The sequence below is a fragment of the Giraffa tippelskirchi genome, chromosome 11, assembly GCF_054371585.1.
Source record: "Giraffa tippelskirchi isolate mGirTip1 chromosome 11, T2T-mGirTip1v1.2.pri, whole genome shotgun sequence".
NCBI lineage: Eukaryota > Metazoa > Chordata > Mammalia > Artiodactyla > Giraffidae > Giraffa > Giraffa tippelskirchi.
Window position 1 is genome coordinate 138,176,463 of NC_137285.1, and position 27,038 is coordinate 138,203,500.

The window sequence follows — 27,038 nt, forward strand, 5'->3', positions numbered from 1 at the left end:
ATTGTAATTTGTATCCAAATTTAATGAGATAAGCTGATTTGAATGACCTCAGTTTGTGAAAGACTAATTTATCATCTTCCTGTGTAGGCTTGACTATAATGCTGTGCTCTCAGGATATGAAAGAGGCAAATTCCGCAGAGTAGCATTTTAAGTAAAAGCATCAAATCATAACCAAACAACTTCCTGAGAAGTCAGGCAAGAGACTACATGAAGAGTCAATTAAAGAAAGCCTTGAAAACCCTAGGTATTTTCAAAAAACTTCCCAAACAGCCCCTTTATGGAAAGGGATGATCTAAATGAATATTGTTTCACACTCAATTTGTTGTGTATAGTTTACCCTGCTTTCCATACCAATTAGAATCCCAAACGGCTTTCTGTATAGCCTGGGAGAGGTATAAAGGAACTAACTGCAGGCTTATTGTACTGTATGGTAATTTGAGTTTTGCATCTCACACAGTCCTCATCATGGATGTGCATATTTTCTAAAACCATGCGTTTTGAATAGACCTCACATTCTTTTTAGAGTTGGCATGAACATGCACTCTTTTATTCTCAGATATGAAATATGTGGCTTCTCAAAGTAGTCAGTTTAGAAAAAGAGAGGCTTTAAAAAAAGAGAGACAAACAAAACTTCAGTTGCATCGGGAGGACAAGGCTTGTGATCATAGCAGACATCCTAACTATAGAATATTTTTTGGTTCTCACTTGCAGTGATGTAGTCAGGAAATTATGTTGTATTGTTTTGTGACTTGTATTTAAGTCAAATGTTAATAGGTGATCTATCTAGATGGTGTTTTAAGTAAAATAACTAGATAAGTTCCAGTACTTTTATTAAAAGTTACATTTTATTACTCATATCAAAGCACATAAACTTTTTTTGATTTTTGCTTTTTAAAAATTTTTTTTAATTTTTGATTATTTTGATATTGGCTCATTTGCTTAGGGCTTCTTACTGCTGTTTTCCCAATACCTAGAATGATTATAAATAGTGGAGAGAGTTGAAATGCTTGCCTTGTTTTTAATCTTTGAATAAGTGTTTTCAATGATTTGCTTTTAAGTATTAAAGTTAGCTTTTTCATAGATGTTCTGCATCATGTCAAGGAAATGTCAAGGACATTTCTTTCTATTACTATTATAGTTTATTGAGAATTATTTTCATGAATAGATGTTGAATGTTTTCACATGCTTTTACTGTATCTATTGATATGATTATATGACTTTTCTGCCTTATTTTATTAATATAGAAATAACATTGGTTTCCAGTTGATAAACCTTGTATTGCTGCAATAAGCTCTACATGGTTATGATATATTACAAATTTCTGGATTCACTTACTATAGTTAAAGATTTTGTGTGTATGTTTATGAGGGATTATTGTTGTTTAGTCTCTAAGTCATGTCTGACTCTTTTGTGACCCCATCAGGCTTCTCTGTCCATGGAATTTCCCAGGCAAGAATACTGGAGTGGTTTGCCATTTCCTTCTCCAGGGGATCTTCCCGGCCTAGGGATCGAACCTGTGTCTCCTGCATTGGCAGGCAGGTTCGTTACCACTGAGCCACCAGGGAAACCCCTTGTGAAGGATATGGGTATGTAATTTGCTTTTCTAATAATGTATTTACATATGTTTCAAGGTTTGATGCCAGAGATATCAAAGGAGAAAATTAGCCTCCATTTTCTAAGACTTTTTATATAATGGATACACTATCTTCCTTAAATATTCAAAAGAATCCACCGCTAAAGATATTTAAGCATTATTTTGGTGTGTGAGAAATTTTAATTCAAATTCTTTAAAAAATATAGAAGTTCTCTATTTCTTCTTGTGTCAGTTTTGACAACTTGGTTTTTCTGAGAACTTGTGCATTTCCATGTATGTTGGCAAATTAATTGGTATGAAGTTCACAGAATTCTCTTTTATTTTTTAATGTTTGTTGGATCAGTAGACAATAATTATTTGTTCAAATTTGAATAAAAGAATAAACCATAGAACATTTACTCAACTCTTTTCTAACTCAACCAATGACTTTTAAACTCTATTAAAGTTAAAAAAACAACAACAACAAACTTTTGTTCTGGCAGAAAGCTTCCTAAGAACTTTAAAATAAGTTAAAAAGGGGCTATAGATAGTGATAAAAGGAAGATAATTTAGAAAATATGAGCTTCTTCAACTTCCTCTCACCCCAGGCTTTCTCCTGTGACAACCCAGGTGATGTTCCCCCATTTATGAAAACTTAAGAATTCAGTTAAATATATAGTCATAAGTCACTGAACTATAAGTGCAGAATGAAATTTTATTCATCTTCACATTCTTTATAATACTAAGGATAGTGCTTTTCATGTAGTTTTCAGCACATGTTTCATTAATGAATAAATTGAAACGAGTGTCTTTGACCTATGTCAATGAAGTAAAAATAGTCAAGTTATGAAATAAAACCCTACTTTGTGGCATACATAATATCTCAGTTTCTTTGTATGGTTTCCAGCATTTAAAGAGAGCCCAGCATGGTGAATCTACTTTGATGTTTGTATCTATATGAAGAATAGTTAGTGGAGTATAATATTTCTGCCTTGAAATATGACCTATATCCATGCTAATTTGCAGACTCTAAAACCAAGCAGTGATTAGACAGGCAGGGGACCACTAGAAGGCAGTGCATTGCTCTTTCTTTTGACAATTTTCTGATGTGATCAGTTGGTTCACTGAATGGGAAACCAGGCTTCGCTGCATTATTCATACTCTGTCTCATGCTTTGTATCTCAGCATGAACCTTCTTTCCTTTAGACATATGACAAAGACTGATGAAAACACTCCCAGGTGTAATAGCAAATGATACGTTATGCTTACCTTTCAGCATGGTTACAGGTTTAGCTGTGTTCCTTAAAAGAGCTCATAAAGATATTTCGCGGCGCTGGAGTGGTGGCTGCGCGGCGTGAGGTGACTGTGAGGAGATACCCCACTTCCAAGGGTAGAGAAGCCCCAGCAAGATGGTAGGAGGGGCAAAGTCACATTTAGAATCAAACACCATACCCTCCAGAGATGCTCAGAGAGCGGAAGCAAATCTTGTGCACACCAGGACCCAGTGACCCCACAGAGACTGAGACAGAACTGTGTTAGAGTGTCTCCTGTGGGGTACGGGTCAGCAGTGGGCTGCTACAGGGGCTCTGGGTGCAGCAGACCTGGGTATGGCCTAAGCCCTCTTGGAGGAGTCGCCATTAACCCCACCACAGGGATGCTAGAACTGACACAAACTGGGGAAATAGATTCTTGGAGGGCACAAACAGAACCTTGTGCACACCAGAACAGAGCAGAAAGGAGCAGGGACCCCACAAGAGACTGACCCAGACTTGCCCTTGAGTGTCCAGGGGTCTCTGGCAGAGGCGTGGGTCGGAAGTGGCTGGTTGTAGCCTGCTCCAGGGTTGGGGGCACTGAGTGTAGCAGTGCGTGAATGGGACCTTTTGAAGGAGATTGCCATTATCTTCATTACCTCCACCACAGTTTCAGTTCAGTTCAGTCACTCAGTCGTGTCTGACTCTTTGCGACCCCATGGACTGCAGCATACCAGGCCTCCCTATCCATCACCAACTCCTGGAGTTTACTCAAACTTGGGTCCATTGAGTCGGTGATGGCATCCAACCAACTCCTCCTCTGTCATCCCCTTCTCCTCCCACCTTCAATCTTTCCCAACATCAGGGTCTTTTCAAATGAGTCAGCTCTTTGCATCAGGTGGCCAAAGTATTGGAGTTTCAGCTTCAACATCAGTCCTTCCAATGAATATTCAGGACTGATTTCCTTTAGGATGGACCGGTTGGATCTCCTTTCAGTCCAAGGGACTCTCAAGAGTCTTCTCCAACACCACAGTTCAAAAGCATCGATTCTTCAGTGCTCAGCTTTCTTTATAGTCCGACTCTCACATCCATACACGACTACTGGAAAAACCATAGCCTTAACTAGATGGACCTTTGTTGGCAAAGTAATGTCTCAGCATTTTAATATGCTGTCTAGGTTGGTCATAACTTTTCTGCCAAGGAGTAAGCGTCTTTTAATTTCATGGCTGCAGTCACAATCTGCAGTGATTTTAGAGCCTCTGAAAATAAAGTCTGCCACTGTTTACACTGTTTCTCCATCTATTTGCCATGAAGTGAAAGTGCTGCACTCAATATGCCAGCAAATTTAGAAAACTCAGCAGTGGCCAAAGGATTGGAAAAAGTCAGTGTTCATTCCAATCCCAAAGAAAGGTGATGCAAAAGAATGGTCAGACTACCGCACAATTGCACTCATCTCACACACTAGCAAAGTAATGCTCAAAATTCTCCAAGCCAGTCTTCAACAGTACATGAAATGTGAACTTCCAGATGTTCAAGCTCACATTAGAAAAGGAAGAGGAATCAGAGATCAAATGCCAACATCCGTTGGATCATTGAAAACAAAGAGAGTTCCAGAAAAACATCTACTTCTGCTTTATTGACTATGCCAAAGCCTTTGACTTGTATGGATCACAACAAACTGTGGAAAATTCTGAAAGAGATGGGAATACCAGACCACCTGACCTGCCTCTTGAGAAATCTGTATGCAGATCAAGAAGCAACAGTTAGAACTGAACATGGAAGAACAGGCTGGTTCCAAATTAGGAAAGGATTAAGTCAAGGCTGTATATTGTCACCCTGCTTATTTAACTTATATGCAGAGTACATCATGAGAAACACTGGGCTGGATGAAGCACAAGCTGGAATCAAGATTGCCGGGAGAAATATCAATAACCTCAGATATACAGATGACACCACCCTTATGGCAGAAAGTGAAGAAGAACTAAAGAGCCTCTTGATGAAAGTGAAAGAGTAGAGTGAAAAGGTTGTCTTAAAACTCAACATTCAGAAAATTAAGATTATGGCATCTGGTCCCATCACTTCATGTTAAATAGATGGGGAAACATTGGCAGACTTTATTTTGGGGGGCTCCAAAATCACTGCAGATGGTGACTGCAACCATGAAATTAAAAGATGCTTGCTCCTTGGAAGGAAAGTTATGACAAACCTAGACTGCCTATTAAGAAGCAGAGACATTACTTTGCCAACAAAGGTCCATCTAGTTAAGGCTATGTTTTTTCCAGTAGTCATGTATGGATGTGAGAGTTGATCTATAAAGATAGCTGAATGCCGAAGAATTGATGCTTTTTTGAACTGTGGTGTTGGAGAAGACTCTTGAGAGTCCCTTGGACTGTAAGGAGATCCAACCAGTTCATCCTAATGTAAATCAGTCCTGAATATTTATTGGAAGGACTGATGTTGAAGCTGAAACTCCAATACTTTGGCCACCTGATGTGAAGAACTGACGCATTTGAAAAGACCTGATGCTGGGAAAGATTGAATGTTGAAGGAGAAGGGGATGACAGAGGATGAGATGGTTGGATGGCATCATTGACTCATAGGACACGAATTTGAGTAAACTGGGAGTTGGTGAAGGTCAAGGAGGCCTGGCGTGCTGCAGTCCACAGGTTTGCAAAGAGTCGGACACGACAGAGCGACTGAACTGACTGAATGACCACCCACATAAGACCTTATTTTAACTAATTATGTCTGCGAAGACCCTATAAATCACATGTAGTTAATATGTGTGAGCGAGGTCCCCTTCACCTATTTTCTACCTTCTCTCATGTTAGCCCTGTTGTCATTCAGGTTAAGTTTGAAAGACCTTTTAACTGATTCAACTTTTAAAAATTAAGCTTCAGAAAAAAATTTGGCCAATTTCTTCATCCTTTTAAAGCATTTCCTCCCAAAATACTAAAATGTGAGGGGAGAATTTAAAAAGTCAGACAGGCAACTTTTGTGGTCTTGATAACAAACAGCTTTTCCTAGACCAGTAGAAATAAAATTTCAAATCAAGTTCCATAAACAATGACAGTATATTCATTTCAGAGCTTAATCAATGTTATTAATTCATGACTGACCTTATAATTAATGTAAATATAATTGCAGTAGTAGAAATATTATTTGCTAAATATATCATCTAGTCATAAACAACTTCCCTGCTCTTTCTGTTCCATTTGATCCTTTCCTTGCTTCCTGTCCCTTCAATTTTCTCTTTCCTTATTTCTACTCCCACCCCCATTTTAGGAAACAGTTACTAATTATTGGAAAGGAATACAAGTTCTTTAGAAATGCCAAGGCTTTTGTCTTTGAAAATCAAAATCTTTATATAATTTGTCAATACCATGTTTCTAGAAGCCTCAAACTGTGTTAAATTGGCTTTACTTAGGTTATTTATCATGATTCTTCCAAAGAAACTCCCAAATCATTTGAGTTTTCTCCAAAGAAAATCTAGGGCACCAAAGGAATACTACTGTACTTAGCCTGTATCAGTGTCATCTGCACTACTGGGTGGATTCAAACTCTGATTTATCTTCCCCTAAGACATCAATATGATTCCCTGGTGGCTCAGAGGGTAAAGAGTCTGCCTGCAGTGTGGGAGACCTGCGTTCAGTCTCTGGGTTGGGAAGATCCCCTGGAGAAGAAAATTGCAACCCACTCCAGTATTCTTGCCTGGAAAATCCCATGGACAGAGGAGCCTGGTGGGCTCCAGTCCATAGAGTCACAAAGAGTTGGACACACTGTGCAAATTCACTTTCAAGAAACGAACCTCCTTAAAGGAGGTTTCTCACTTCAGAGTCTGTTTCTTAACATAGTAGGGCGTTCAAAAGGAGAGATGAAGCTCTCTGTTTTTAACAGAGTGAAACTGGTGAAATAATCACATTGTGTGTTTCTTAAGGGTTTACCACTTAACTTCATATGGAAGTGAAAAAGAACAGTCATGACTTTTTCTGTGTTGGCCGTATGGCAGGCGGCTTGTAAAGCCATAGTGAGAAGAAGACAGTTGTACACTAACGTTATCATTTGGTAAAACTGCAGTCCTGCTCCTCTCCATCTATTTAAGAATTGGGAGTCAGGTCATCCCAGGTAGGCAGCAGTCTGACCCTGAGAACTCCTAATGAAGAGGTTGTACATTTCTTCTTTGATTTGAACCAATGTGATCTAGTCCCACAATCAGTTTTTCTTCTCTTTAAGAAAAGCATTCAAACTTATAACTACCAAGGGGAAGGAACAGTGCTAGTTGCTCAGTCATGTCCAACTCTTTGCGACCCCATGGGCTGTAGCTTGCTAGGCTCTTCTATCTCTGGGATTTTCCAGGCAAGAATCCTGGAGGGGATTGCCATTACCTTCTCCAGAGGATCTTCCTGACCGAGGGATCAAACGCAGGTCTATTACATTGCAGGCAGATGCTTTACCATTTGAACCACCAGGGAAGGGACAAGGGCTAAATTGGGAAATTGGGACTGACATATACTCACTACTATATATAAAATAGATAACTAATAAGAACCACCACGTATAGAATAGGGGGTGCTGTTCAATACTCTGTAATAACCTATATGGGAATAGAATCTTAAGAAGAGTGGATATATGTATAACTGACTCCTTTTGCCATATACCTGAAACTAACATAACATTGTAAATCAACTATGCTCCAATTAAAACAAAAAATTGCTGACCTTGAGGAGATATTTATATGGGAAAGCAGACACACGTATGTGTGGATTGAAGATAAATGTAAGGATGTAATCCCCACATGAGGACATACCCTATGGAGAGGTCCCCATGGCACAGAGCTGAGGGCAGCCTCTGGCTGTTGGCCCACAAAGAAATTAACCCCTCAATCCAACAGTCCTGATTGACCTGAATTCTGACAACAACAACATGGTCTTGAAGTAAATCCTACACCAGTTGCCCTTTCAGATGAGACCCCAGTCCCAGCTTGTGCCTTGATTACAGACTTATATAGACTTAATTGGAGGACTCAGTTAGTCATTCCCGAACTCTGACCCACAAAAAACATGAGACAATAAATGTAGATTGCTCTAAGCCACTAAATTTGTGATATTTTTTAATGCCAAAGTTTACTTGTTCGTTGCTGATATATAGGAAAGTGATTGGCTTTTGTATAAACATCTTTCGGGCAACCTTTCTAGAATTACTAGCTTGAGAAAAGTTTTTGTTTATTCCTTTGAATTTTCTACATAGATAATCTTGTCACTTGTGAACAGAGAATTATATATTTCCTCCCAACCAATTTGTATGTATTTTACTTCCTGTTCTTGTCATGTTGCAATAATTAAGACTTCCAGTATGATGTTGAAAAGATGTGTGAGGGTGAACATTCTTGCTTTATTCCTGATATTAATGGAAAAGCTTTGAGTTTCTTATCACTAAGTGCTGTTAGTTGCAGGTGTTTTTGTAATCTTTATCAAGTTGAAGTTCTGTTTATACTTTCCTGAGAGTTTTCATCCTGAGTGTTGAATTTTGTCATGTGCTCCATGTATTGATATGAGTAACTAGGTTTTTCTTCTTTAGCCTGCTCATGTGATGGACTACATTAATTGATTTTTGAATATGGAGTTAGGCTTTCATATTGCATACTTGGGAGAAATCCCACTTTGGTCAAGGTATAATTTTTTATACACAAAATTGACTTGCTTATATTTTGCTGAGACTTTTTGCATGTATATTCATGAGAGATACTGGTCTATAATTTTCTTGTAATGTTTTCATCTGGTTTTGGCATTAGAGTAATGCCAGCCTTGTAGAATGAGTTAAAATATATGCCCTCCGATATATCCAACTATAATAGCTTATTCATCTATTTCTCCCTGCAGTTTTGTCATTTTGTCTATGTATTTTGGAGCTCTGTTTTAGGCACATGCAAATTAGGGATTGTATTATGTTTCCTTAGAGAATTTACACTGTCATCAGTATAGAATGCTCCTCTTTATCCCTGAATTTATTTTTGTTTCTTTGCTTTTAATTTCTGCTCTACCAGAAATTAATATAGCTACTCCTACTTTCTTTTGATTTGTGTTAGCACGGTATATATTTTTCCATCTTCTGACTTTTGACCTTATATGTATCTTTTTGAGTGAGTTTCTTATAATATATAGTTGGATATTGTTTTTTGACCAAATCTGACAATGTTTTTTAATTTGTGTATTTAGACCATTGGAGTTTTAAATGATTATTGATACAATGGGATTAATACCTACCACATTTGTCATTGCTTTTTATTCATTGCCTTTGTTCTTTGTTCCTATTTTTATCTTACACCACTTTTTAGTTTTTGTGGTTTCAACAGGGAAATATAAAGAGAAAGAGACTTTTAGTAAACTTGTGCCTTTTGACTGTGAACTTCACCAATGCTTCTCTGTCTCCCTCTCCTTTCCCCCAGTTAACATAGGATGGCAAAGTGGCATGGAGTTGGGTATTTCCCTTTTCCCATGTGGAAGTCTAGAGTGGGCTAGAGGCAGGTGTAGGTTCTTCCTCTATTTAGGTGAGGCTCTGAAAAAGCCCAGATAGTTTAGTCACTGATAAAGTAGTTCTTCTCAAGGGGAGGTCTTGGTAAGAAGAGGGGATTCTTTGGTATATTTCATTTGGTATTTTCCCCTCTCCTGCCGGAGGCATGAGATGACTTTTCTCCAGATAGGAGAACCTGGTGAAGCTCCAGGAAATAAAACTTACAAAGGTGTGAGGACTCCCTTTATGAGTAGGTCCCCTGTAGTTTCCCCCATCACCAATGGATTTATCTCTTTTTATTTTAATTTTTTAATTGAAGGATAATTGCTTCACAGAATTATGTTGTTTTTTCTCAAACATCAACATGAATCCACCATAGGTGTACATATATTCCCTCCCTCCCATCTGCCTCCCCATTCCACCCCTCTAGATTGATACAGAGCCCCTGTTTGAGTTTCCTTAGCCAGACAGAAAATTCCCTTTGGCTGTCTATTTTACATATGGTAATGTAAGTTTCCAGGTTACTCTCTCCGTGTCCCTCACTCTCACCTCCCCTCTCCCCATGTCCATAAGTCTGGTCTCTATGTCTGTGTGTCTATTCCTGCTTTGCAAATAATTTCATTAGTTCCATATTTCTAGATTCCATATATATATGTGTTAGCATATTATATTTCTCTTTCTCTTTCTGACTTACTTCACTCTGTATAATAGGCTCTAGGTTCATCCACCTCATTAGAAGTGACTCAAATACATTCCTTTTAATGGCTGAGTAATATTCCATTGGGTATATGTACCTCAACTTCTTTATCCATTCATCTGCCAGTGGACATCTAGGTTGATTCCATGTTCTAGCTATTGTAAATAATGCTGCAGTGAACATTGGGGTACATGTGTCTTTTTCAATTTTGGTTTCCTCAGGGTATATGCCTAGGAGTGGGGTTGCTGGGTCATATGGTGGTTTTATTCCTAGTTTTTTAAGAAATCTCCATACCATCTTCCATAGTGGCTGTATCAACTTATATTCCCACCAGCAGTGCAAGAGCATTCCTTTTTCTCCAAACCCTCTTCAGCATTTATTTTTTGTAGACTTTTTGATGATAGCCATTCTGACCAGTGTGAGGTGATAACTCATTATAGTTTTGATTTCCATTTCTCTAGTAATGAGAGATGTTAAGCATCTTTTCATGTGTTTGTTAGCCATCTGTATGTCTTCTTTGGAGAAATGTCTGCTTAGGTCTTTTTCCCACCTTTTGATTGGGTTGTTTGTTTTTCTGATATTGAGTTGTAAGAGCTGCTTGTATATTTTGGACCCCCTGTGGTTTTTAGCTCTCAGACTTGCATACTAAGCTTCAAGGAATTTGTCAATTACAGTTCAGTTTTACTACCCCACACTTGTCCCCAGGAGGTTTTTGCTTCTGGGATTTGCTTAGGTGATTCTCTATTCACATTTCTGTCTCTCTATCCAATTTGGAGGCACAGATCTTTGCCCAGTGACCTCATTTCTGGTGGATTTAAGAAAAATTGTTTTTATTATTTTTTTCAGCTGTGTTGCTAATTTATTAGGACATAATAGCAACTTCCAAGAGTCCTTACTTGTCAGAGTAGAAAACTGAGGGAGGAACACTTTCCCAAAGATGTGGAGTGGGGAGAGGAATCTAATAGGACAGATTCCATTCAGTACTCTTAAGTTAGCCCTCAATCTGCTCTCCCTTCCATTTCAAGAGTATCTTAGGTGCTGACCTTCTTGAAGTGAAGTGAAGTCGCTCAGTCGTGTCCAACTCTTTGCAACCCCACGGACTGTAGCCTAACAGGATCCTCCGTCCATGGGATTTTCCAGGCAAGAGTATTGGAGTGGGTTGCCATTTCCTTCTCCAGGGGATCTTCCAGACCCAGGGATCGAACCTGGGTCTCCCACATTGTAGGCAGATGCTTTACCATCTGAGCCACCAGGGAAGTCCATGACCCTCTTGAGGATTCCTTAATAAAACTGATTTGCTTGACAGCTTTTGCCACTAAAGATCTAGGTGTAGGATTTGGCTCCAAGCCTACAAAATCAGTTACCACACATTCCTCTATCTTCTAGCTTCCATATTTTATGAATGTTGTCTTTTTTCTAGTCCTGTGTCTTTAAAAAAGTTATCTTCAATGTAAATTTAATAAAGGTTCAGAAAGAAGCAAGTTAAATGGGTACATGAAATCTGTCATTTTAATCACGACACTTTAGAAGAATTCCTCTAGTCTGTTGGCACTGAAAACAAAACAGTTGCTCACAGTTCTCTCCACAGGCTTTTCCCTTGTGTTTGGGAGAGATTTACTAAATTGCCCACTCTCTTTTCTTGGTGATATATAATAATAAAAATCTTCTTAAGAAAAATTTCAAGGATGGTTCCTTGAACTATCCTTGTAAACCACCTACTAAAAATTTTTATAGTTCTCAGATGCCCATCAGTGAATGGGTAGATTAAAAAGTATATATACATAATGGACTATTATTCAGCCATGCTGCTGCTGCTGCTAAGTCACTTCAGTCATGTCCGACTCTGTGCGACCCCATAGACGGTAGCCCACCAGGCTCCGCAGTCCCTGGGATTCTCCAGGCAAGAACACTGGAGTGGGTTGCCATTTCCTTCGCCAATGCATGAAAGTGAAAAGTGAAAGTGAAGTCACTCAGTCATGTCCGACTCTTCGAGACCCCATGGACTGCAGCCCACCAGGCTCCTCTGTCCACGGGATTTTCCAGGCAAGAGTACTGGAGTGGGGTGCCATTGCCTTCTCCGATTCAGCCATGAGAAAGGAGGAAATCCTGCCATTTGCAATAACATGGATGGACGTTGAGCACATTATGCTAAGTGAGATAAACTAGTCAGAGAAAGACAAGTATTGTATGATATTACTTATATGTAGATATTTTAAAAAAGATCCAACATGTAAAGAAAAAAAAGTAAAATGGTGGTTACTGGGGGTGGGGAGTGGGTGCAGGGATAAGATTGCTGATGTTTAAGAGTACAAACTTATAACAAGTGCTAAAACAGTCATAGAGATTTAATGTACAGTTTATTTGACATAGATAGTAGCCTTGTAGTATAGGTATTGTGATAAATATCATTACAATGGCAACTATATCATAATATATAAATGAATCAAACTAATATAACATATACTTAAGTTTCCACAATATTACATGTCAAATTTATCCAATTAAAAGAAACTCAAAACTTTGTATGAAGGAATTCTTCCCAGGAAAATGACATATAAATAGAACTTTAAAATATTTAAAGTACCAAATGGGTAAACTTTATAAGCATGAACTTCAAGTCAAGATTTTATTGCTACTGTAATTCTTTAATATTTCTTTAGAGTTATGGATTTGAAAGGTAAACTTGTGAAGACAGTGAAGTCAAGGGACTCTCTTCTATTTTAAAGAGAGTCCTTCCAGTAATCTAGAAATCTCAAGATTTTCTCCTCTGTTCTGTAGTTTCACCTCTTCTGTCTGTCTGTGTATTTGTGTCTTGTATTTCTAGGACTAAATGTACCTCCTGAGAGACAGAGAGAAAGTCTTAATTGGGAACAAACTCAAAAGTCTGTACCTGAGATTCTTTGTTGCTTGATGACAAATGGTTGAACTGATAGAACCTAAGTTGGGGGGGGGGGTCCCCTCCAAAAACAGTGAGGGGACCACAATGAGTTTGTTTCCCAATATGGGCCTTTGAGTCTCCCTTTTTGGAGAATGAGTATAGAGCTTCCTCAGTGATGAAGGACTTAAAAAGTTTCAGAGCAGGAAAAAAATAAAGAAATTCTGGTACCAAATGCTTTATAATAGTCACATCTGGGGATAAAGGTGATGATGAGGGTGGGGAAGAGGAGAAGTTTAGGATTAGAGAAAGTAACTCAATTTTTAATTTTAAATACATTTTAAAGAGTAAATGTATAGTTATTAGTTATATTATTTTTCAAATATAGAAGAAATTTTTTTTCCTAACACTATAAAAATTCCTTTAAGGAAAATGATTGTATTTTTGTCATGGTGATTACCTGCCATGAAAACAAGATGCTCACTCATGAAACCTCTGAAAGTAATGTTAGGTAATATGTGAATGAACAAAAATGAGGTAGTATTAGATGTAAATATTAGAGAAGTCAAAGAGTTGAGATGTAAGGAATTTGTGATAATCAGGGCCATCTCCAGGGAGATGTGAGATTTAAGAGATGCTTGTAAGAGTCAATGGCCTAGGAAGAAAATCCAGATCAGCAGATAATGAAAGTACAAGGATGGAAGTGAGTAAGAGGGGGTAGTGGAGTCATGACTTAAAAAAAAAATGGTCACAGTTTTACGGTGCACTTTTAATAAGTATATATTTGTGGGGATATTCTAAGTTTTCTGAAACAAACATGTAAGCAAACAAAACAACAAAGACAATGACTAAATTATGAGTTTAAGCATGTCCAATTCCATCATTCACTGAAGACAGACTGTAGATCGCATACTCTTTAGGGACCAGCAAAATTTCTTTTCTGTGGGTGGTGGTCAAAAAAATAGTTTAATATAAAATAGAAGGAATTGATCCCTGCTTAGCACTTAGCATTGTAAATGTTCACAAACTATGTGTCAAGTAATTAGAGTAATCAAGTTGCAGTCACTAGCTTTAATTAAACTTTACAGCACTGAGTGAGGAATAATAAATTTATATGAAATAAAAGTGGAGAGGATTTAGGGCTAGTCTGAATTGCATATTGATTCAGATGAGAGTAAAATGTATGAGTATGGACACATCAGTAATTAACTAGTGTAAATCATTTCCAGTAAGTCTAATCTCTCACAAACATATTCACAAAAAAAATTAGGGAGAAGATGCTCAAACGTTGTATTAGTCTCAGTCATGACACTAGACTCTGGAAACTTGTGAATAGCTGTAGGTAAAGCACTGCCTGGCCATGCTTAACTTAATGAAGAATGAACATATTAATTTTCACTTAAAATTAGAGTCAGAAGTCTAAATCCTGAAAATAAAGGGTCAAGCATACTGAAGACATGTATTGTATATCCTTTTTAAAGAAAATCTCTTGAAAAAGAAACTAAAGAGCATTGTTCTGAGAGAATGGAATAATCTACTCACTTATTCATCAAACTTTGGGGAGTATCTGTTATGTGCTGAGTCTGGGAAACCACTAGGGAAATATGAAATTCTTATTCTCATGGCACTGAGTCTAACAGAGGAACAGAGAGGGAAAAAAATCCATAAATTGTGTTTACCACTAAGATGAAGAAAAATAAAGATGTGTATATATGTCGGGGGTGGGGGTGGGGAGACACTTAACTTAGGATAATAAAGGAAGACCCTCTAGAAAAATAACCTTTAGAAAGATAATTAACCATTACGAACTTGGCAAATTAAAGGAACCGGGGACTGGAAGAAGGAGGAAGTAGAGAGGAGAGTATTCCACATAGAGGGAACAATATGTGAGGCGGTCCTGATATAGGAAAGAATGTGGCATATGCATCATGTAACAGGAGTCCATAGGTTTGTAGTGATGTAGGCAAGAAGATGAAAGATAAAACAGAGAGACAGGAAGGATGCATAGCCTTCATCAATGGATTTAATGAATATGTAGTAGAAAATAAAATATTTCAAAGAAATTACATTCATTCATTCAGCAAGTATTTATTGAGAGCCTTGATCCACATTTGGTTGGGTTCTAGGTCCTTGGCATACACTAGTGAGATGACACACACATATACACATTGGGTGGAGACAGACAAGAAATAGCAGCCATAATAAGCCATTAAATGTTATGACATATCAGAAAGGATGGAGTCTATTGATAAAATAAATTCCAGAGCCCTATTAGGAAGGTCAAAAAATGCAGGAGGCAGGGAGATATGGAAAGAAACTATAAATAGAACAGGGTAGGCTTTGCTGATTAGGTTATGATTTTAAAAGATTGCTTCGACTATTTAGATTTTTCTTTTTAGGCTGTGAAACTGAACGAGTGGAAATGCATTTTGCTGTCTTTGACATGCTGCAAACTCTGCCTTTGTATCAAGATTTTATATAATGTGATTGTATTTTTGCTCTGCTATATTTCATTGACTGAGCCAGTGTTATGGTTCTGTATTTGCATTTGGTTCTTGCCATACTATTTGATTGTGAGAAGATTCTGATGTACATTCTTTGGATGTCTTTGGAGGAAAAAAAAAGTTTTGTTTTTATAGACTAGAACTCAAAAAATTGGCTAATTCAGGGAAACAGCAGCAGGAGAGGGAGTCACTTGTTTGGACATTTCAGTATCTCTTATTACCCTAGATTGGCTGTGTAGTCATGAATTCAAGCCTGATTAGAAACAGCAAGACTGTTCTGAAGAAACTTGAAGCTAGAAATAGTTCCCTAAATTTGGATCAATTCCTATCTTGAGGTCAATGTCCGGTTAAGAACTTAATTTTCCATATCGTTTGGTTCCTCTTTCCCAACTGCATGTGCTTATTATGATTTTTATGATATAGAATGATTTTTTGGAACTATGTTAAATATTTGTGTTGTCATGGTATTAGAGATATTTAAAGTGAAATTCTCACTAATAGGATTTATCAATTTAAGCCTAGCTTTAATTTTAGGTCAATAAGTGGCAAAATTATTTGTTATTAATTCATTTATTCACTCATTCAACAGTCATTTATTGAGTTTCCATTACAGGGTAAGTTCTGAGCTATGTGCTGAGGAATCAGAGATAAAAAGACAAAATCCTTTCCTTTAGGAGACCTACTCCAAAGAAGAAATAGAAATTCTTTTTAGAGATCATTTTCCATTGATCATGTGAAACCTTACTCATCCCCAAATTTTAAAAATGATGAATGAAGGTAAAAAGAAACTATGTGTGACTGAAGTAGTGAGGAAGGAGGCAAGATAACTCCAGGGCCAGTACTCTTGGTTAGACAAGTTGTACACTATAGAAGCATGCTCAGCTAAGAGGGTGTCTGTGAGCTGAAATCCAGTTCACACTCCACACACAGAGTGCTACAATTTAACCCATTTTGCTTCTGTTGCAAAAAGAGGGAAATTTCTCTAATTTTCAAAAAGTTCTAAAAGATTAGTGGTGACCATGATCAGCTCTTTCATTTGATAATATCAATGGCTAATATTTACAGCCTTAATGTGAGTCAGGCATCATGTTTCATGCATAATCTCTTATTTTATCTGAACAACCCAGTGTTTTTGCTGTTGTTCAGTCACTAAGTTGTGTCTGACTCTTTTGAGACCCCATGGATTGTAGCCTGCTAGGCTCCTCTGTTCATGGGATTTCTCAGGCAAGAATACTGGAGTGGGTTGCCATTTCCTTCTCCAGAGGATCTTCCTGACTCAGGGATCAAACTTGAATCTCCTGCATGGAATGCAGATTTACCACTGAATCACCAGGGAAGCCCAAATAATCCAAGGAGGGAAACTCTATATTGTCCTCATTCTATAGATGAAAAAACTATGGCTTAGAGAGAATATAACTTGCCTAAGGATAAACAGCTAGTAAAGCTGGCATTTGAACTAGGCTCTTTATCTCCAGAAGACATGACTTTAAAGACCATGTTGATTCATAATATGCATAGATACACATGCAGGCACACACATACACATTAAATTCAATCTGATTTTATTATTTGCAGCTAAAGAGTATTGATGCAATATTTGTAGACTAGCAAAGGATTCAAATGGCCAGGAATCTTGTGTTTAGAATTCAGTAATTCTGAGCAGGAATAAATTGCTGTTAAGGGATTCTTGGTTACACTGCTCTATTAATTTAATAGCAGACTCTGACTTTATTACAGTAAATAACATATTCATTAAAATATTTAAACACTCATGAATGAAGAGAAGAGGCATTAGAAATGCACTCTGGTAGCATAACTAACAAAGCAGTGAAATCATTTCTCTGCATTGGGGGATTCTGGGGAAGTGATCTGAGTGCTGAGTCTCAGGCACTTTCTGTCTGTTCCGTGTTTGGCATTCAAACCCGCCTTCCATACCACAGAGGCCAACTTCAGACAGCTATCTATTTTGGAGAGGAGAATCAGCAGCCTCTCAGTGGAATCAAGTAATTAAGAAGTAATGTAGGCCTTCACAAAGAAAAAGCTTGTTTTGGATCAGTTTAGGCTCACCCACCACAGGGAAATACTGAGCAGTCCTTCATTCCTGTTGCATAAGCAAGACAATTGCCTCCTGAGTGGGGAACTGAAAATGCAAATGTTTTGTGACTGTCAGGTGAGGTCTTATGGGCTCTGGAGATAATTTTGTTTGGGATTCTAATTTCATAGGCTTCAGATCATCTTCTCTAGTGAAGGGTAGCTCCAGAGTGTTCCTGACATCAGAAGTTGGGGCACTTTTACAAACTGATAAGTTGGGCTTCCCTGGTGGCTCAGACTGTAAAGGATCTGCCTGGAGTGTGGGAGATCCAGGTTCAACCCCTGGGTTGGGAAAATCCCCTGGAAAAGGAAATGGCAACCCACTCAAGTATTCTAGCCTGTAGAATTCCTTGGACAGAGGAGCCTGGTGAGCTACAGTCCATGGGGTCACAAAGGAGTCAGACATGACTGAGCAGTGAACACTTTCATGTTGATAAATTAAAATATACAATAGGGGGGTGATTTTCAGAAATAGTATTTTTAATTCATTTGTAACCACTCTTGGAGGTCTTCGAATGGAGCCGTGATGCTAGTATGGCTGTAGGTGCACAATGCTTTATATGTGGCGGCAAATATTGAGGTCATTGTAATGATATAGGCTATAAGAACCCAGGTGATAACACTGGTAATAAGAGGGAGAAGTCAGGTGGGAGAGAAATAGTATCACACATTGATAAGGGCTTGACTACTCATAATTGAGGCTTCCCAGGTGGCTCTAGGGGCTGCAGTCCATGGGGTTGCAAAGAGTTGGATGCAACTGAGCATGTACACACTCTTAACTGAATATAAGAGGTAGTGGGGGAAAAAAAAAGAATTTTTCTTTTTCTGCTGCATCCATCACTTAAGAAGTAAGTATTTAGCACCCATTAAGTGTCAGGCAAAGGGCAGTGCTATGGATACAATAATGAAAATATAAAACCCTTGCTCACATGATAGTAATCTAGATAGAGGTACACAGAAAACCCAGGACTAAGAATCTATGATGGAGATGTTTGACTGAGTCATGCAAATAAAGGAAGGCTTGCTTCTCTGAGTAAGTAATATAAGAGCTGAGGTCTTAAACATGAGACAGGGATAAACTTGATGAATAAGGGGGATAAGATTATTTAGTTTGGGAGAAGTCCCTGTATCAGGTGAGAGGATGATGTAGATGAGGAACTGAGAAGCCAGTGTGGAAAACGACAGAATATAGGCATGGGTGGGAAGAAATTAGGTTTAAGAAATAGGTAGAGGCTGGTGGCAATCATTAATGTGGAAATACATCTGAGTTCTTCAGCTTAACGTGTGATTTTGTAGTTTTCTGCTTTATTGAAATGAGATATGGTGACTGCTTCATAAATCAAAATAATACAAGAAAATATTGAAAAATGCTTTGGAACATAGTAGCAAGGATCAAATCAAGCCATTATACTCTGGGTAAAAATTTCTAGATGGATTACAATTCCTCTGAGTAGAGATTCATCTGAGAGTGTGAAAATCCTTCCAATTGGAGAAAAGTGGCTCAAAGAAAAGGAACCGAGTGTGCTGTTCTTCCAACTAAGTTACAGTCTTATAGTTGCAAAATAATTTTAACTAGAAGTAAAAGAGGATGTGTGAGAGACAGAGGGAGCAAGAGGCAGTGAAAAGAAGAGGAACATGAGGCGAGGGAAGAGGAAGAAGAGGTAGAGGAGGAAGAGGAACAGAAGGGGGAGGGGAGAGAGGTGGGGAAAAGGTTTTAAGATAAGAGGTTTGTTAATTAAAGAACTATGGAATTTAATGGAATCAGAGATAAAACTTTTGAGTTGGACTGCCAAAGAGTCTGGACAACAACACCAGCAACAACAACTACAGTAAACAAAAGCAGGGTACCTATTACTGTTGGTCCTGTTTTTATGGAAAGGAAGCAGGCTAGAAAATAATTCGATGGCCAGGGTAAGCTTATATTCTAATTTATTCAGATGTGAAACTCAATGGAATAATAGAGAGCTCCCAGAGGCAGAGTCAAGGACAATGAAGAATTGTACACTGGGCAGTTTTTTCTCAATTAACAACATGAATGTTTAATCATATCTATCACCAGGGTAAATGTCCTTGCAATATCTGCCCAGCAGATTTCAGAACTGCTACGAACCAGTAATCTGTGTATCACTTACATTCTTCTGCCTTCTGAATGGGACTGTTTACTGTGATTATCCTGTCCTAGCCTTGCCATTGCATTTTGGGTATGTGTGTGTCAAATGACTTATATTTCAGTTCATAGGTCTTGGGACCAAAAGGACCCATGTCCAAACACAGTTGCAGACTACTGGGCAGTAGTCAAAGGTATTGGAAGTTAAGCTGGATGCAGTGATTATATGGGACTTGATCTGTCTTCTCTGGTGAAGAAGGATGCTACAGATGTAGGAAAGAGAATGAACTGAAAATTTGATTCAAATAGTGGACTGCAGTAACAGTTAGTCTTGTCCATCAAATATTCCCAGTTCTCCTCATCATTGTGTGATATTTCTTCACTTCATGAAGTCAGGTCTGACCCTGCATGTGATAGAAACTGGCTGATGAAATGAAAGGAATTCACCATACCCTCCCTTTGAAGCAACCAGCACAGCTTCAGATGGTTGTTGATCCCTCAGTCTGGGTTCTTCCAAAAACAAACAAACAAACCAGGATTATGTGAAGCTTCAGTCATCTGACAATTGACATTAGCTTGATGGAGAAAGAAACCATTTTTAAAAAATAACTTAAGCCTTATCCAGCTCATCCTTGACGAGGTCAAGTTTATACATTATCTCTACACCTGATACTCTGGACAATTGGTATACAAACTCAGTGAACAAGCCCCAGGTGACTGAAAAGATAATCCACAAGATTGAATTGATACCTTTTCCCCTCAATTACTGAACTCTTTCTCCGTATGTGCCTTCAGAAGAATACTAGTGTTGGATGTGAATACCCTCACGTGGTACTCATTATAGCGGGATGATCTACGTACCTATTTCCTAGACCTCCAATTTTGTAATCATGTCCTTTTGAAATGCCTAACCTTGAAGTCAGAGAAGGCAATGGCAACCCGCTCCAGTACTCTTGCCTGGAAAATCCCATGGACAGAGGAGCCTGGTAGGCTGCAGTCAATGGGGTCTCTGAGAGTCGGACACGACTGAGCGACTTCACTTTCACTTTTCACTTACATGCATTGGAGAAGGAAATGGCAACCCACTCCAGTGTTCTTGTCTGGAGAATCCCAGGGACGGGGAGCCTGGTGGGCTGCCATCTATGGGGTCGCACAGAGTCGGAAATGACTGAAGTGACTTAGCAGCAGCAGCAGCAACCTTGAAGTCATACCATAAACCATTACCCATGGACTAGTAGCATTCCATTTACACTGGCAATGAAGTGACCACTGTGTTTAGCCACAGTCAAGTTTGATATTGAACCCCAGATTTCCACCTTTGAGAGACATCTCAGAACAAGTCCTATACTGGTCATGGTTCTGTCAGGAAAGGGTAAATCACTCTATATGGTTCAAGCAGGAAGGGAGCAAATACAGGCAATGATTAGAAAGGTGCAGGAGGAGTTGCAGTAACAAATGGGAGGAAGTATTTGACTGAAGACCAAGGAGCTGTGATTGTTGTTAAATGAAACCGTGAGGGGAAACTTTTAGAAAAATTAGCACTGGAGATGCTACTTCAGTTCAGTTCAGTGGCTCAGTCACGTCTGACTCTTTGCAACCCCATGGACTGCGGCATGCCAGGCCTCCCTGTCCATCACCAACTCCCGGAGTTTACCCAAACTCATGTCCATCGAGTCGGTGATGCCATCCAACCATCTCATCCTCTGTCATCACCTTCTCCTCCTGCCCTCAAACTTTCCCAGCATCAGGGTCTTTTCAAATGAGTCATCTCTTCCCATCAGGTGGCCAAAATATTGGAGTTTCAGCTTCAACATCAGTACTTTCAATGAACACCCAGGACTGATCTCCTTTAGGATGGACTGGTTGGATCTTCTTGCTGTCCAAGGGACTCTCAAGAGTCTTCTCCACCACAGTTCAAAAGCATCAGTTCTTCACCACTCAGCTTTCTTTATAGTCCAACTCTCACATCCATACATGACACCTGGAAAAACCATAGCCTTGACTAGATGGACCTTTGTTGGCAAAGTAATGTCTCTGCTTTTAAATATGCTATCTAGGTTGGCCATAACTTTCCTTTCAAGGAGTAAGTGCCTTTTAATTTCATGGCTGCAATCACCATCTGCAGTGATTTTGGAGCCCCCCAAAATAAAGTCAGCCACTGTTTCCACTGTTTCTCCATCTATTTGCCATGAAGTGATGGGACTGGATGCCATGATCTTAGTTTTCTGAATGTTGAGCTTTAAGTCAACTTTTTCACTCTCCTCTTTCACTTTCATGAAGAGGTTCTTTAGTTCTTCTTCACTTTCTGCCATAAAGGTGGTGTCATCTACATATCTGAAGTTATTGATATTTCTCCCAGCAATCTTGATTCCAGCTTGTGCTTCCTTCAGCCCAGCATTTCTCATGATGTACTCTGCATATAAGTTAAATAAGCAGGGTGACAATATACAGCCTTGACGTACTCCTTTTCCTATTTGGAACCAGTCTGTAGTTCCATGTCCAGTCCTAACTGTTGCTTCCTGACCTGCATACAGGTTTCTGAAGAGGCAGGTCAGGTGGTCTGGTATTCCCATCTCTTTCGGAATTTTCCACAGTTTATTGTGGTCCACACAGTCAAAGGCTATGGGATAATCAATAAAGCAGAAATAGATGTTTTTCTGGAACTCTCCTGCTTTTTCGATGATCCAGCAGATGTTGGCAGTTTGATCTCTGGATCCTCTGCCTTTTCTAAATCCAGCTTGAACATCTGGAAGTTCACAGTTCATATATTGCTAAAGCCTGGCTTGGAGAATTTTGAGCATTACTTTGCTAGCGTGTGAGATGAGTGCAATTGTGAGGTAGTTTGAGCATTCTTTGGCATTACCTTTCTTTGGGATTGGAATGAAAACTGAACTTTTCCAGTCCTGTGGCCACTGCTGAGTTTTCCAGATTTGCTGGCATATTGCGTACAGCACTCTCACAGCATCATCTTTGAGGATTAGAAATAGCTCAACTGGAATTCCATCACCTCCACTAGCTTTGTTCATAGTGATGCTTCCTAAGGCCCACTTGACTTCACATTCCAGTATGTCTGGCTCTAGGTGAGTGATCACACCATCATGATTATCTGGGTCTTGAAATCTTTTTTATACAGCTCTTCTGTGTATTCTTGCCACCTCTTAATATCTTCTGCTTCTGTTAGGTCCATACCATTTCTGTCCTTTATTGAGCCCATCTTTTCATGAAATGTTCCCTTGGTATCTCTAATTTTCTTGAAGTGATGTCTAGTCTTTCCATTCTGTTGTTTTCCTCTATTTCTTTGCACTGATCACTGAGGAAGGTTTTCTTATCTCTCCTTGCTATTCTTTGGAAACATACTATTGCTACTGAGCAAGAATACTGAAATTTGTCTTACTACTGAATTTCCTGAAACTTCCACTTATTCATCTGTTATATGCCACTGTACCCAATTTCCCTGCCAATACTACAGCTGCTGTCTTAACTGCCCCCATAATTAGAATAAAATACCTCCCTTTTCTATCACCTTGTATTCTCCTTTCAGTGCTTTAGAAGAATCCAGAAAAATCCCCAATGGTCGGAGGAGTCTGATATGTAGTTTGTAGGTATTTAGCCCTACAAAAGCATATAGAGAGAGAATGGGAAGCTGAAAGCCAGTGGGTAGTTTGGGCAGAAAGGTACTGTGATCCCATTTCAACCTAACAGAGATCACCACACTCTTATTTTCCCTCCTATTTCATTAGTGGTTTCTTCTTAGTTCTCTATGCTAGTTTCTTCTCATCACCCTGATCTCCAAATACTGTAGTGCCCAAGGCTCAAACCTCAGGACTATATTCTTTTTTTATACATTTCTTCTCAAGGGTATCCTCTGCAATCTCATGATATAATCTGTAGATTGACCATGTATTATCTTCAGTTCCAAACCCCAGACTTCCAGTCAGCCACTTGAACAGTTCTCAAGACAGACTCACTGGTACTTAAAACTTCACATGTACACAGACAGATCTCTTGTTTTTTTTTTTTTTTTTTCTTCTCCTCCACCCCCACCTCTAAAAACAAACAGCAAGAACAACTGAATGACTGGCAGTGTCCTCTTTCCAGTTGTTGAGTCCAAATACTTGGTAGTTATTTCTGATCCTTATATTTCCCTAAGATATATATGTGTGTGTATATATACATATATATATATATATCCTGTCTGCTTCATCTTCGAGATAAATTAAATGTTCCCCTTGGCTTCTCGAGTCATGACCTTTCTAATTTTGTAATCATCATTTTTTTTTTTTTCTGGACTACTTGAGTAGATCCATAACTAGTTCTCTTCTTTCACTGTTAATATCCTCTACAGAGTCTATGCCACAAAGCAGCCAGAATAACCTCAAAAAATTTAAAGATGTTAAGTAACTTTTCTGTTCAAATTTCTTTAAAGAATTGCCATCTCACTCAAAATAAATTCCCATGATTGTCATGTGGTCTAGAAAGTCCTGATCTTCTATCCTCTGCCACCATTCCCACTATTATTTAATGTCTCACCAGTAGCTCCCTTCCAGCACACTACTTTCTTGTTGATCTTCACATAATAAGCACATTCACTGCTTTTGCAAGTATTCTTTCCTCTCTCGGGAACTCTTCCCTCAGGTGTCTGTAAGTCTTGTTCCATCAATTTCTTTAGGTAGCTGCTCAAAATCACCTTATCAGAGAAACTTTTCATGATTATTGTATGAAAAAAGCTTTTCTCCACATGTTCTGTATCTTTCCCCTGATTTTTTCATATCACTTCCCATTCCTTTCCTTTGTCTGTATAACTATATCTTTGCATAATCCTATATCTTTGTTTATTGCTTATCTCCTGCTGCTAAAACATTTTGCTTCATGAGAGCAGGTATTTTATTTTATTCACTGATATTTCCCAGTCTCTAGAACAGTGCCTGACCCTGCGTAGATAATTTAGCATGTACTTATTGAACAAATTAATAGATGAATGGATGAATACACAAATGCTGTAAGAAAAACAGATTGCACTGGAGAGATTCCAGAGTAGTTACAACTTGGAATGGGAAGTTACTGATGTATGATGGTAAATTAGACTAGGATGGTGGTTGTTATGATAGTGGAGGGAGGGGAGTACACACTTTCAAGAGGTATTTATAGAATAACAGCTTCTGATGGTCAATTACATGTAGGTGGTGAGGAAGAATTCAATGTTAAGGATGCCACCTAGATTTCTGATTTGTGCAACTGGATTAATGATTCTATTACTTCTCTTCTCTGAAAAGAAGTACTAGAAGGGAAACTAATTTAAAGGGAAAAAAAGTCATGAATCCAGTTTTGAATGTTCAATTTTAACCATATGCATCCAGACCCAACCTCTGTATCTGTGGTACAATTAGCTGAATAATTCAAATCCCTAGATTAATCTCAAAACACGAATAAAGAAGGAGCTATTTATGTTGCTTATCTCTAGGGTTCTTGATGAAAGTATGAATAATTACTAGAGATTTCTTCCTTACCCCCACTCAGGGGTATATTTCTTCTTGTCACCCAAGGCACCTTCCTCTCCCCAAGTCTGCTGCAAGAAAATATCTAAAGCAAATCACTTACACCATAGTGTGAATTTCAGTCCACGAAACATTATTAGGAAGTCTGCCTCATCTCCAACAGTTAATAAAAGTCTCCAGTTTTGTCTCCACTTAGAGATTTCAGGCAAGAGTAAGCAGGCAGGCAGGTGAGATTACTGCAGGAATAATAACCTATAATACATGATATTATATAGATCAAATGATAATCTAGGCCTATTTTTTTTTTTTTTTACACAGGATAAATTCTGGGTCCATCTTGATAATATCAGAGTTGAGTAGCTAAAGCATTTTAGCTTCATTTCCATTTGCCAAATAAATGGATCCTCAGCCCCAAGAATTTCAAGCCAGAGTAGGCAGGTAGGTCTTTTTTCCTATGATTTTACTGATCTACTATTCATGAGATTATATTGATCTTCAGGGTAATTTGAACCCATTTTTTTAAATATGAGCTAAATCCTAGGTTTATTTTAATAATCTCGCTATGTAAATGGTTGGGTGCCTGGGTGACATATTATAGCTTCTTCTGTGGGCATGTCAAGAAAACAAATTGCTTAGCAATAAAACTTGAAAAGGATGAGGACTGATATAGTAAACCTTTTATGATAAATCTACCTTTTCAATGTCTTTCTGAAATGAGGTGTCTCATCCCAAAAGAGGTATTTTTGCTGGATATGAATGGATATTTTTGCAGGAATGATATGGATATTTTGCTGATTAAAATAGAGTAAACTGAATTATTTAAATGTTAGTGAGTGAGTGAAGTTGCTCAGTCGTGTCCGACTCTCCGCGACCCCGTGGACTGTAGCCTACCACGCTCCTCCGTCCATGGGATTTTCCAGGCAAAAGAAGTGGAGTGGATTGCCATTTCCTTCTCTATGATTTAAATGTTAATCATGCTCCAAATAAAAAAGTGTTCACATGACACACAAGCAAAGAGTTCTTTTCTTCCCTCTTGAAACCAAAGTCTTTATTTATTTAGTTAGCATCTATCCATTTGACAAGTTTGAGGCTGATTCTATGGGAAATGCTGAACATGAATATACTAGGTTTGCTACAATTGACAGCCTCTTAGTTTATTACATGATAGAAAATGTTTTAATAATTCAAGTGTCTTGGTTGGAGGTTCTCAGCTATGTTCCTCCTGGGCATGTTTTGTGGGCTAAATTGTATGACACGTCAAAAGATATCTTAGAGTTCTAACTCCTACTACCTCAGAACGTGAGCTTATTTGGAAATAGGGTTGTTGCTAATGATATTTCATGTACATTATGGTGGGCTTTTCACCCAATATGACTGGTGCTCTTAGAAGAGAAGAGACACAAAGAGAACACAGGGAGAGGATGCTCATGTGATAACGGAGGCAGAGACTAGAGTGATGCATCTAGAAGCCAAGCAACATCAGAACCTAAGAGAAAACATGGGCCAGCTTCCACCCTAGACCCTTCAGAGAAAACACAGCCCCAATGATACCTTGTTCTCAACTTGTAGCCTCCAGAACTGTAAGATATTAACTTCTGTTTTTAGCACTCCCAGTTAGTGGTTCTTTGTTCCAGCTGCCTTAGGCGACTGATTCAGAATGGCTGACTGTGCACGGGCAAACAAGATATAAAGCAGTTTAGAGACAAGAAGTTAGACAAGAAATGCTATGGAGAAAACTTATAGGATGACTGGTCACCAACCATTGTCAAGTTAGATGAATTCTACACCTCTAGACCAATCACTGCAGAACACAGTGCATTTCACTCAGTGGGCTGCTGAACACAAAGCAGCTTGTTAAGTCATCAGTCACTCTCAAGTGTTCAGTAATGGAAGCAAAAGACAACATGTTATTTACTCAGAAAATGCTCTTGAAATT

General features: G+C 38.6%; 1 protein-coding gene across 1 annotated transcript in view; it reads left to right on the forward strand.

Moving 5' to 3' along the window:
- The window catches only part of LOC145527162 (uncharacterized), a 544,757-nt gene that overhangs the window by 470,706 nt on the left and 47,013 nt on the right, over positions 1 to 27,038 (forward strand). Inside the window, exon 13 of the transcript XR_014069547.1 lies at positions 25,421 to 25,540. The gene's annotated coding sequence lies outside the window, so the exon portion shown is untranslated. The remainder of the gene's footprint in view (positions 1 to 25,420; positions 25,541 to 27,038) is intronic.